We start from the raw sequence: 12126 nt of genomic DNA on the forward strand, positions 1-12126 counted from the left end.
TTTTGTTTTAAGAATTCCTATCCCACTTTTGGCATTTTCCTCAGGGTGGTTAACAACATTGTTTTGTTCATTAAAAACAATATAAATATGCTTTGTTCATGGAATATAATAAAATGTTAATTTGTGATTTATGCAAATACTCTCCCCGAGTTATATAACCGTACTGCCTAGTTCGCAGACTGGTAACATTGTTGTTTACTTCATGGAATAAGCAAAGTTTCCTGAATTAGGCAGAACATTTCATCACTGACATAATGAATCGGTCAATTGCATAAATTATTACGCAGAAACTTCGTTTCATTAATGAATCAACTGTCATCATTGGCTATTTTGAATTAGGCAGAAGCGTTTCCAATTTTCATTTAATTACACTGGGGATTTGTACAAGTGATGGATTAGATGTGGTTGCCCATTTTTCATATTTTGCTTATCTGAACAATGAGGCAAGAGTTAAGACACCCATGTAAATCCATTGTGCAATAATACACTACCTGTCATTAGCATAACTATCGCTGTGGATTGTGAACCTCTCTCCAAGTACACATCCCAAGTGTTTGACATGTCTGCCCACAATTTCTACCTCTCCATCAGTCTTGTAGACAAATGCAATTTCACCATCCATTTAGCATATTTGTGTGCAACCACACACATTCAGGTTTGGAGCAAACTCTGGCCTCACAAAAATGTTGGTATTTGTCAAATTAGTGTGCCTTTGCAAAAATCATCATTTTTTACTGTAACCCAAATGCTCCATGACTAGGAAAATCCATTCCACATGCTCCATGTTAAGTCCTAGCTTCAGCTGCAAGGAACCTTACTGTGAGGGATATGGGAAAGGTCAGTGCTGCATTCCTCTTTTAAACTGCTCAAAATGGTATCCTCATACCACACAGGAGAATGGGTGTAGCCAACATAAACCGTTTTCTAACCACAGTGCATAAGGATTTAATTATAATAAATTGCACCAATAATTTTTCTTGCTAATGAACAAAATACTTCCATAACCTCAAGAGAGACACACAAGCTCTATGTGCAAATTATTATCCACTTAATTCATGTAAAGTAAAGAGAGAAATTTCACATTCATGTGCATTTGGGTCACAATTCAGGAAAAAAATAGGCAACTGAACATTCATGCCTAAACATGCGATCTCATACATGTTTACTCAGAAATGTACCATTGTGTTCAATGGAGTTTCTTCGCTATTAATTGAATTGAATAGAATTGCAGGCTAAGCCACATTGGTTTCAATGGGATGTTGCCATATTTATCTTCTGTTGGCTTTCACGTTTGTTCTTCTATAGTGTCATTAGACTTCCACTGGACCCTGCAAGTGAAGAGATGTAACATTTTTAGAAAAATAGGGCCAACTTGGAAGGTTCTTGCTCACAGTCCAAATGTACCTTTCCTCTGCAGGGGCTGAGCTCTGAAAAAAATGGTTCTGCAAATTTGCAAAAGTTGGCTGAGGATGAGGCTGATAGCCTGCCATCACTGAGGCCATAAAGAAGACTTGCTCCACTTCTTGTAGCACTTTTTTTTTTAAAAAAAGTTTCATTTATTTTTAATATAAGGTACAAATACATGTGACACCCCGCCCACCTGCCCACAAAAGGCTGCCAGCTGCCAGAAGCGTGTAAGGAAGAGAAAATCGCATGGCTGATGGAGCATTCCATGTGCTGGCATGCACATGTGTCATTGGCCAAACCAGGAAGAAGTTAGGCTCAGGCTGTGACTCAGGAACTGACTTCAGGTACTTTTTAAAATTTTATATCTGTCTTCACTTCCAACAGAGTAGAGTGCTTGTAGACTGTAGTTCTGTATGCAACCTTATTGTATTGTTAATTGTCATAGCAAACGAAAAAGAGTTTGAAAGATAACAGTCAATGTTCTAAAAGAAAGTGATGGCGACGGTATCCAGAACCAGAATAATGAGTCACCGTTTTGGCCCTAGGAACTTAAGTTATTGATTCCTAAATTATGCTGTACAGTATAATAGTGTATATTATAGTAATGGGGACTGGGGAGCAGTCTATGAAAGGAACCAACAGGTGGTAAAGAATGTGAGTCATCTTAATTTGTATGTCCTCGACATATTTTCTCCCTTTGTTCGGTCTTGAGAAAACTTTAAAGTATTAAACTTCACTTGATTTTTGTATTAAAAAGCTGCATAGAATTAAAACCAGATTTTATTGACTAGCAGCAGACTGTGAATCACTGACACATAGACTTAATGGCCCGCCTGAGACCAGAGAAAGTTTTTTAAATGTTGAAATTGGCTAAAATAATTTAAAATTTGTAAGGGTGGTGAAAAATCCTTGGCTAATGCTATCCTTTTTTTTGAGTACCCATTTAATATAAGTTTCTTGGTGTACTTGTTAACAGCATGTTCAGTCTTTTTAATTTCTGATCTAGTAGAACTGCTTGCATTCTTTAAAAAACATTGACCTTAAATGAAACCAATATAATAACTCAAAATATCTAGTAAGTGTTACTGCTTTTTAAAAAACACAGCAGTGAACTTCCACAAAACTCTGTTGAACCTAAATAAAATGGCTTTGTGGCTTGAGGTGCAAAAATAACACCATAGTTAGTTGTCATAAGTTACCCAGGCTATGGAAGTCTATGTTGCTTGGTTGGAAAGCTCATACTGACACAAATCCCATTATAGAGTGTGCAGAGGTTGCCATATATGGAGCGGTGGCTGGTGCTAGGGTACAGGCAGAGAGGTTTTCTGAGTTTTACTGTGACCTGTGGTGGCACAGTTCCAACTCATTCTGGAACTCTGGCAGTGAGTCAGTTGACTTGGGCAGTGGGTCCTTCACAGGTTGCAGAGACAGCTAGCTTCCTCTGGTTTCTGAAAGGACACCTAGTAGGCTAGAGTGAGGATGGAGCAGCTGATTTAATTCCTCATGGGATAAAACTGGCTTCTGCATCTCACAAGCTTTTGGATTCAACCAAAGAAAATAACAAATGTGGCTGAGAAACAGAGGAGACAGGCACAAGAGCCAAGGGAAGGGAGCTAGCTGCAGCATCCATGGGGTCAGAGCAAGTTTGGAAAGGAGACACGTGGAGCTGTCCAGCGAGCATTAAGCCCATGAGATTGAATCTTGGAACAGTGTGATGATCTGCAAGATGTCCAGTTATAGAAAAGAAACTTCCTGATGGGCGTTCACTGTAACAACAAGGCTGATTACCTTAATGACAAGTCTTCATGGAAGGGAACTCTGAATGCTAATAAATTCAAGTATCAAGTTGTTACAAAATAGATCAATAGCCTCCTGCTGCAAAGTGGCAAGGAGGTTGTAAGGGGCTCTGGCAAAGCAGACGTTACAGCAAAGTAAGTGAGGTTTCCCTCATGGAGAAAGGCAGTAACATTTCCCAAGATATGCAGATTTAGGCTTAGTCTAATTACCAGTAGAATATATTTGCAGGAAGAAGCCTTTAGGACCAAATAAGGGCGTGTGTTTGCATGAGATATTGCAAGGGCTCTGAGGACAAATGAACCTTGCACATTGCTGTCCATGTGACTGTTCAACTCCATGCATAGCTGCTGCTGTGAGATACTATCCTTAAACTAGCATTACCTTCTCTGTTACTTTGCAATGGCATCACATTCATTGCCCAGAGCAAAGCCAAAAGAGAAACATGATCCTAGGGCCCTTGCAGAGTTCCAGCTGAACCAAGCTTCTTAGTAACAGCAGGTTGCCTCTGGATTGCATTTTACCAATTCAGAGTGGTGCACCAGAACAGAAATAGCCTACCCTCAAGGATCTATGTCCTGTAACATCCAGAAGTAGATTACTGTAATCTACTTGCGGGGCTGTTTCTGAAGATGGTTTTGTAATGGAAATCAGCCCAAAATACATCTGGAAGAGAATTAAGTTCACATTATACTTGTGTACCACCAAATGCACTGGAACTCAGTTCATTTCCAGGCTCATCTTAGTGTTGTTTTTGACCTTTAAAGATCTTCATGACTTGGGACCAGTGCACCTGAAGGACTCCTTGTCTTCATATGTGCCAGCCCACACCCTGGGATTTTTAGTGGAGGACTTTCTTTAGGTGCCAGCACCATGTGAAATGTAGTGGAGAGTGGCAAGGAAAAGGATCTACTTAGTGGTATATCCCAGCTATGGAAAACTCTTTGCAGGGAGACTTGCCTGGTACCAAACTGGATGTCATTTTGATAATAAGCCAATACTTTCTTCTTCTTCTTCTTCTTCTTCTTCTTCTTCTTCTTCTTCTTCTTCTTCTTCTTCTTCTTCCCCAGGGTTCTTAATCCTCCACACATTACTTTTATATTGCTTTGTGTTTGTTTCTATCTGCTGACAACTTTTCACTACTCTTTTATGTTACATATTTTTTACTCTGTTTTATTGTAATTTTGACTTGTTGAATACTGTCCTGGCGCTTGTTGAGGGGTGCGGTATGAACCTGTTAAGTCAGTCTTTGCCAACCTGGCACTCTCCAGGTGTTTTAGACTACTTGTCTCATCTTCCCTAGCCACCACATGGCAAAGGCTGCATCAAATAAACCAATAAATAAAAGCCCCTTTCCATCTGGAAAAGCCCTGTTGGATGAGACCGTACAGATGCAATGAGATGCAACATTATTGCTTCAGATGGTTCTAAGACAGTGTTTCCCAACCTTGGGCCTCCAGATGTTTTTGGCCTACAACTCCCATCATCCCTAGCTAGCAAGACCAGTGGTCAGGGATGATGGGAATTGTAGTTCAAAAACAGCTGGAGGCCCAAGGTTGGGAAACACTGTTCTAAGACACGTTAGGACAGATTTGTACCAAGTTTTGCTCCACTTATGTTCAAGCCATCATCACAACTATATCATATCCTGCACTCTTCTATGAAAACCAAGGGAAGACCAGGGGTTTGGTGGCTAGGAAAGGATGTGTAATCACCACTGTGTCCAGCACTTGAGTCAAGTCCTTATTCCATGAAAGGACTAGGGCTAACTTTAGACAACTAATCCCCTAGAGTTGCCTGATTCAGATCTTTTACATCAATGACAGAGTAGAGACAAACTAGAGATGCAGCGGAATATTATATAGCACTTGTATTATTCGCTGACATGGATACTCTCAGACTTCAGATTCTTCAGAAAAGTTTTAAAAGGCAGGGTGGAGATCGAGATTGAGAAAACCCTTGATCAAGAGAACCTTTGTTTAGTTGATTTTGGGAAATAGTATTAAAGAAAGGGAAGTGAACGATTTCTTAATCTCTGTAACATATTGTGTCTGACATAACTCTGTGACAGACAGAACTTCATAGTGGCATTTACATTTTGATTGGAAAAAATCCACATTATTTTTCCTACAGAGATCTGCAATAACAATTGAGATGGGAGGTATTTCCTTGAGATTAATGGCTGGTTAAGAGGAGTTGATGGCCCAAGGCTCAACTGGGGGCCATTAAACACAGCCGGTCATTATTCTGGAGGAAATGCTCCAGGCTGAAGTCATTACATCTAGTATAAAATGGAAATGAAACAAGCCATAGGTGTGTGGATTATTATTATTTTGCAATAAAGCCATTTCTATTAGTATTAACAGGACATTTATAGGGATGTCTGTATTACAGAAACTCAATTGCTTGAATTAGCACCCATATTTCATTTATTCTGTGACATTTTATAGTTATAGGATTCTTTATATTTGCATTAAAGTTGGGATCACATTCACTATTGTATCTGTTTTGTTTTTTAAGCAAAATGGTCTTTAAAACCAGGCCCAAGTGAGAAATCCAGATTTACTGACTCAAAATTTCCAGGGAGGTCTAGCTTTAGGATCAGATTTTTACTTTCATGAAGATAACCCCCCCCCATGCATATTTTATAATGGTAGCGTTTCAATACTGTCTGCATTAAAATGTCAAAAAGTATATATGTGTGTAGTCTAAATACCTTTTTTTTCTTATGCACCTGGTTACTAATTTTTCTATTTTGGATGGGGAAACTCATTGGATTCAAATGAGTTGGCATATAAAGGGTGAATCTATCAAATTTGTGCTTTCCAAATCAGCCACCCTTCCAAATTCACACTTATCCAAATTTTGTGAAGCAGTTCTCCAACCAGTGTTTACAAAAATGTACTATATTAGGTAAAAGTGTGCAAAAACATAAATGCATTAGTGAAAATAACATACAAGGATGCACTCTATTAGGAGAAAATACTTGCAGAAATGTGTATATTGGTCAAAATTACATCAACATGTGTTTATTAGGCGACATCTTCTCTAAAACGCTGAAGAATTTTCATGAGGTTTTCTTTTTATAAAAAAAATTGTAAATTGCTGCTGAAACGTAGGGAACTGAATTTAAGATTGGAAAAATGAGAACCTGAGGGGTTCTAGAAGCAAGGCTTCTAGAAAACGGAGATTTAGCTTTAGCAAGTGCCATATTTTCTGCTCATTTCAGTTTCTTCAAACATGGAATTTAAATGTTTGAATTTAGTCTGACTAAACTCTTAAAAGATGAGTGCATGATATCATTTGGGTCAAAACAAATTATCTAGAAATCCCCACCCAGAACATTAGCACAGAGCATCTGCAGGGCACCAGCTTGGGCACGGTTGCCTTACATTAATTAAGTGTTGGTTGCTTCTTTGATTTGGGGGAGTGCTCAACCAACAGTTTATGTAAAACAATTTCAATTACTTTAACCATACTTCGTATATCACATTTAATAAATTTGGTTCTGTACAGTGCACGAATCAGCTATAATGTTAAGCATAGTTGCACATGTCTCCTCCTTGTAGAAAATATGATCTGATGAGGTTATGTTTTATTGTAATTGCCATAAAAGAATACGTGGGGCGGTGGCTCCTAGCTGCTATGTTGGGAGCTTTATATAAAATGTGCAGTGAGTACTTGCTAATTAAATAAAATGAATTATCCCATTTAGCTAAATCTCTTAAGCCTTTATCAATGATGACTGGAAATCCAGCACATAAAATATGTAAACATCTAATAAAAGCTGAAGCACATCATGAATACATGGCAGTAAAAGTCCAGAGAGCCATAGAATAAATTACTTACGTTCACTTTAGGTGTTCTGGAAACATAGCATCATTTTTCCAGTTTTGACTCATATCAAGACCACCCTGAAGAACAGCTTAATTGAACCAAATCCCCAAAGACTCTGTATTTATCATTTAGTTTATAAGTTTGGCAGCTAACTAGACATAACAAAATATGCAAATTAAATTACATCTGACGATTACACAAAAGCTCACGCTGTTTGCACCACAGAATAGCAGTGTTTTTAATTTGGTAGTAACAGCCAAACCTAGGGGTGGTAGGGGAGAGGAAGAAAACTTTAAAATAATTGACAAAAAGATGTCATGCTTACCCAAGTGTGACCCAAATCACAACTGATCCTTACATGCCTGTCTAGTGAAATAGTTTGTGAGAGACTTAAATGTGCATGAGAGGATAATGATGTGCATCCTTTAGTTTTAGGAGCTACCAAGGGCAAAGGGTTTGGGGGAGTCATGTATAGCAATGTTTTCTCATAATGCTCAGTATAGTCAGCAGTGCATCAATACGACAGAGGTTTTAGGGCAGAGGCCAAGAACCTGTGGTCCTTCAGATGTTGTTGGATTCCAACTCCCATTATCCCTGACCACTGACTATGCCAACTGGGATGGGGGATGGAGAAATATCTGTAGGGCCACAGGTTCCCCATCCCTATCTTTGGGAAATAATGGAAAGGTCTAAATATACAAACACCTCTGGGTCTTGCCCAGAATTTTCAAATAAAGGAATGCTGCAGTTAAACACACACACATTATTGGAGATATATCAGTACAGGAAGAAATAGCAAAGTTGCTCCACTGTTTCCTGTTCACAAATTCTGTTGGTAATGTGTGTGCGTGAGTGCACACACACAAAATTGAGGAGAAAGCTGATACAGTATTGTGGCTTCCCAGTTTTTGCCATTTTGACTCCAATAAAAGTCTAGAGAGTGAGGAAATTAATGTTCTTTACTGGCCAATGGACTCTTCTGCAATCCACTTTCAATATTCTTATAGGATACTTGGCATCTGATTCTTTCATTACTTTATTACTTTATCCTTTTGTTTATCTTGATGAACAACCCCTTTAGGATTGAATAAAACTGCTTAAATCTTTCTTTTGGATATGCAGCCACAGTGTGTAGCAGGAGAAGCATCCATTGCATATTGAACTTCCCTGGCAGTATATCTGTTTTGCAGGGAGAATATGCAGCCTTTATATACTCTGATGTACTATGACATATAGATTAACAGTGTGAATATGGCTCTAGTTAAAGACAGGAAGTTGAATGGTTATTGCACTTAGCAAAAGCAGCAGAGTCTCTGAGCCAAACCCGAAGAGTACAATGCCAGCATTTGACAAGCCAAATCAGTAATGCAGGATTAGACTGGAAGCCTGGAACCAAAGAACTAGCTGATAGGTTCAAATCTACGTGTGATATTCAGTCTTTCCACATCCTCCCTTTTTTATTAGCTTCTTCGTGTTTCAGCCTCTTGTCTCCTGCTCTTTCTTATGAGCCTCCTTTTCTTTCATTTACTTTCCGCTTTGGTCTGCACTTCTCAGTCTGTTGCCTACACTATATGTTTTCTTCAGCTACCTGTCTTCCAGCTTTCCCACCTCCCAGGATCTCCTTCCAGTCTTCTGCCTCCCCACAAAAGTTACTGCTTGAAACACCCACACCACACATTTAAAGCACATTGCTCCCCCACAAAGAATCCTGGAAAGTGTGTGTCTTGGGCCCTGTGATCTCAACTGGCTTGGGGCTAAGTGGCAGTTGCTGTCAGGTGATGTCATGGACTGGTTGGACTCAGAGGAATGGTGGGAGGAACCGGCTGGGGAACCACTAAGGGAAGAAGGCTCAGAGCCCAGAGAGTAGTGGTGGGACAATGGTGAGTGGTCAGAGGGAGAAGAGGAAGACTGGGAGGAGGAGGTGTCGGAAGCTGAAGAATGCTTAGTGAGCTGGGAGAGTCTGTGGCCGAGAGAAGCCCAGTCTCAGAGCAAAAGCTGGAGAGGAGGGAAGCCAAGCCACAGAGATAAGTCAGGCAGAGTCATTGGTGTCTCCCCCTCCTGCTGTGATAAGCTCCCCCAATTTTCCCAGAACCAGAAGAGGCATGAAAAGGGCAGAGGAAAGGTTGGCTGCATGAAGACGCAGTCACCACATTGGAACTCTAGTGCTCTGCTGCAGCTAGGGGTGGTGTGTCCCATTTCACCACTCTGCCCTGCTACTCCTGCTGCTCCTGCCACCACCTGCTCTGCCACCGCTGTGTACTCTGCCCCATCTGCCACTGATGGAGAAGTGCTACCGCCATTGGAACCCATTTCAAGTGAGATTGTGCCAATTTTGGGTTAGAGCTCATAAAAAATGGACACAATCTCACCCAAAGTTGGCACCACTGGAAGATGAGGTGGGGTGGGCAGGGAGCCCGTGGGAGTGCCACTTTGAGGGCTTTTGCTGTCCAAGACAGTGGATTCACCCTGCCCAATGTCTCTGCTGCTCCTGACTACAGCTAAGCAAGACAGGGACTCACAAACGTCACTTTGGGTGGGGGGCACATCTGGCATATCCTGTACGCATGCCTTTGCTTGGAATGCTCATGAGCATTCCATGTCATCACAGCAGCCCAGCCACTCAGTGCTAGAGGCTTCATGGCCACAAATATAATGCAGTGTTAAAGAAATAGTATGGTGCAGGATACAGGACTGTATAATATCCTAACTATGGCTTAGAGGCGGCATCAAGAGCAGTAGTTATGAGTCATAATATATACACCTGACATAACAGCAATATACACACAACTTGATGAAATCCAGAGAACATTCCTAGGCATTCCTGTTACTATAACTACAGGTGCATGCTAACAGAACACATGTTTATGGCAAATAATGCAGCTTTAGGAAAAATGCCTTAGCGGAAAATATAACAGCCTGGAAAAAGAGGAAGCTGAACTGAGTAGACAGTCCATTTTGTTCAAGTCTTAATCCTTCATTTCGAGTTTGTAGGATAGGGTTCTTCTGCATAATTTAAACCAGGGGTGGGAAGCCTGTAATCCTCCAGATGTAGTTGAACACTTAACTTTCATTAGCCCCAGCCATGCTGATGTTAACATCAGGCAGTAACAATCTGTAATCCCCACCTGCCTGCCTTCTTACAGCCAGTTCAATGGGTGGCCCTGGCTGTCAGCTTCCTCCTCCTAAGTCTCAGGGTTACCCTTCTAGAACTTGGAAGGTTGGGGATGGGGACAACACTGGAATCAACTGGCTCTCCCTGTCATTGGCTGTGGCTCCACCTATCCTTGGTGCACATTCACGCCATACATTGAAATCACTATGATACCACTTTAAACAGTCATGGCTTCCTCCAAATAATTATTGGAGCTAAAGTTTCTAAAGAGTACCACAAGTTGTTACAAGACCCCTGTTCTCCTCCCAGAGCTACAATATTCAGAGTGGCTTCACTATCTGCCCCTCTTCACAGGGAACTCTGGAAATTGTAGCTCTGTGAGGGGGGAGTAGGGGGTCTCCTAACAACTCTCAGCAACTTTGTTGTTGTTCTTTAGTCATTTAGTCGTGTCTGACTCTTCGTGACCCCATGGACAGAGCACGCCAGGCACTCCTGTATTCCACTGCCTCCCGCAGTTTGGTCAAACTCATGCTGGTAGCTTCGAGAACACTATCCAACCATCTCGTCCTCTGCCGTCCCCTTCTCCTTGTGCCCTCCACCTTTCCCAACATTAGGGTCTTTTCCAGGGAGTCTTCTCTTCTCATGAGGTGGCCAAAGTATTGGAGCCTCAGCTTCAGGATCTGCCCTTCCAGTGAGCACTCAGGGCTGATTTCCTTAAGAATGGATTGGTTTGATCTTCTTGCAGTCCATGGGACTCTCAAGAGTCTCAGCAACTTTAAGAAACCACAACTCCCAGAATTATTTGGGGGAAGCCATGCATGTTCAAAGTGGTATCATAGCCCTTTAAATGTATGGTGTGAATGTGGCCTTGGTCTTCCTGCCCTTCCGGTTTCAATGGTCATCATCAGTCACTGCTGCCAGCCCCCTGTGTAATGGCAATTCTTTTGGTAATAGCATGTATGGAGCAAAAGCAGATGGGCAGAACGCTTTGTTCTTAAGGTACTTTGGTGCACACTCTTAGGTACAGCAGAAAAGGGAATCAAGAGCCTGATGTGGGGGATGTAGTCTAGTTAAGGAAGAAGATATTTATTAAAGCCCAGCACATCTTTGATTTCCATCTCATTTTTTCACTGTGCTATTCAGGTAGGTCATGGGCTACCCATGGAAGAGAAAAAGGTAGGGTGGTAGCAGCAACACAACAGCAGTTACTACCGCAGAGAGCTAGCTCAGCTTTCATTGCTAATGAAGCAGTTTTCATTTTCCATTGTTGTTTAGCAAAGAAAATAAAGTCCTAAATTAGAATTTTGGTTTTAGAAAGTAGAATGGGGTAATACCCTTCAGCTGGTTCTTTGTTAACATTCTGTTTCTTGTTACCTTGTTGGGCAGTAAATAAACGGAAAAACCCCAAATTAATTATTTCAGTGTCTTTAATATACCGATTTGCCTTCAAGCTACAGTCTGGAAAATTCTAATTATAAAGCAATTCGGTTTGTTTATAACATGCTTTTGATTTTAATTTTACTGTATTCTACTGTTGGAAAATCCTTTTGACATCTGGTTTGGGGAAATCCTAGCAGCCAGCTTGTGTGTTATAATAGTACGCCTTGTTTTAGAGACAAGAAAAAGCTGAGCTCCAACTTAACGGTGAGATTTTTAAAAACAAACCACATTACCGTAACTTTGTTACCAATTATATCAGCCTCAGATTCACTGAACTGCAGCCCTGCAGCTACTTTTCAGTGGTAACTTTTTTTAACTTTCAGTGTGTTGATAGAAAGAAGAGGAAATTGGTCCTTTGGATGTGCACTTGCAGCTTGGGTAAGAGGCACCATGCACCCCCAAAACCACAGTCTTTTTGCACGGTAAATGCATATCTCAACTGCCTCCTGTAGACCAATTAAAAACGATAAACCAAGTAAAGTGATTATGTTAATCTCAACACAAAACAACCTGTAGCTGCATGGGACTTGAGATTG

The 12126-nt window shown here is 40.8% G+C and overlaps 1 long non-coding RNA gene across 1 annotated transcript; it reads right to left on the reverse strand.

Moving 5' to 3' along the window:
* Window positions 1–1141: 1141 nt before the first annotated feature.
* Window positions 1142–10217, reverse strand: LOC309349845. Its single transcript, XR_014160218.1, has 2 exons — window positions 10164–10217; window positions 1142–1328 (listed from the first exon to the last, which is right to left on the reverse strand). It is a non-coding gene; the product is annotated as an uncharacterized lncRNA (long non-coding RNA).
* Between the last annotated feature and the right edge of the window lie 1909 nt (window positions 10218–12126).

This window comes from Podarcis erhardii (assembly GCF_964252035.2).
Source record: "Podarcis erhardii genome assembly, chromosome: 9".
In the NCBI taxonomy this organism is placed as follows: Eukaryota; Metazoa; Chordata; class Lepidosauria; order Squamata; family Lacertidae; genus Podarcis; species Podarcis erhardii.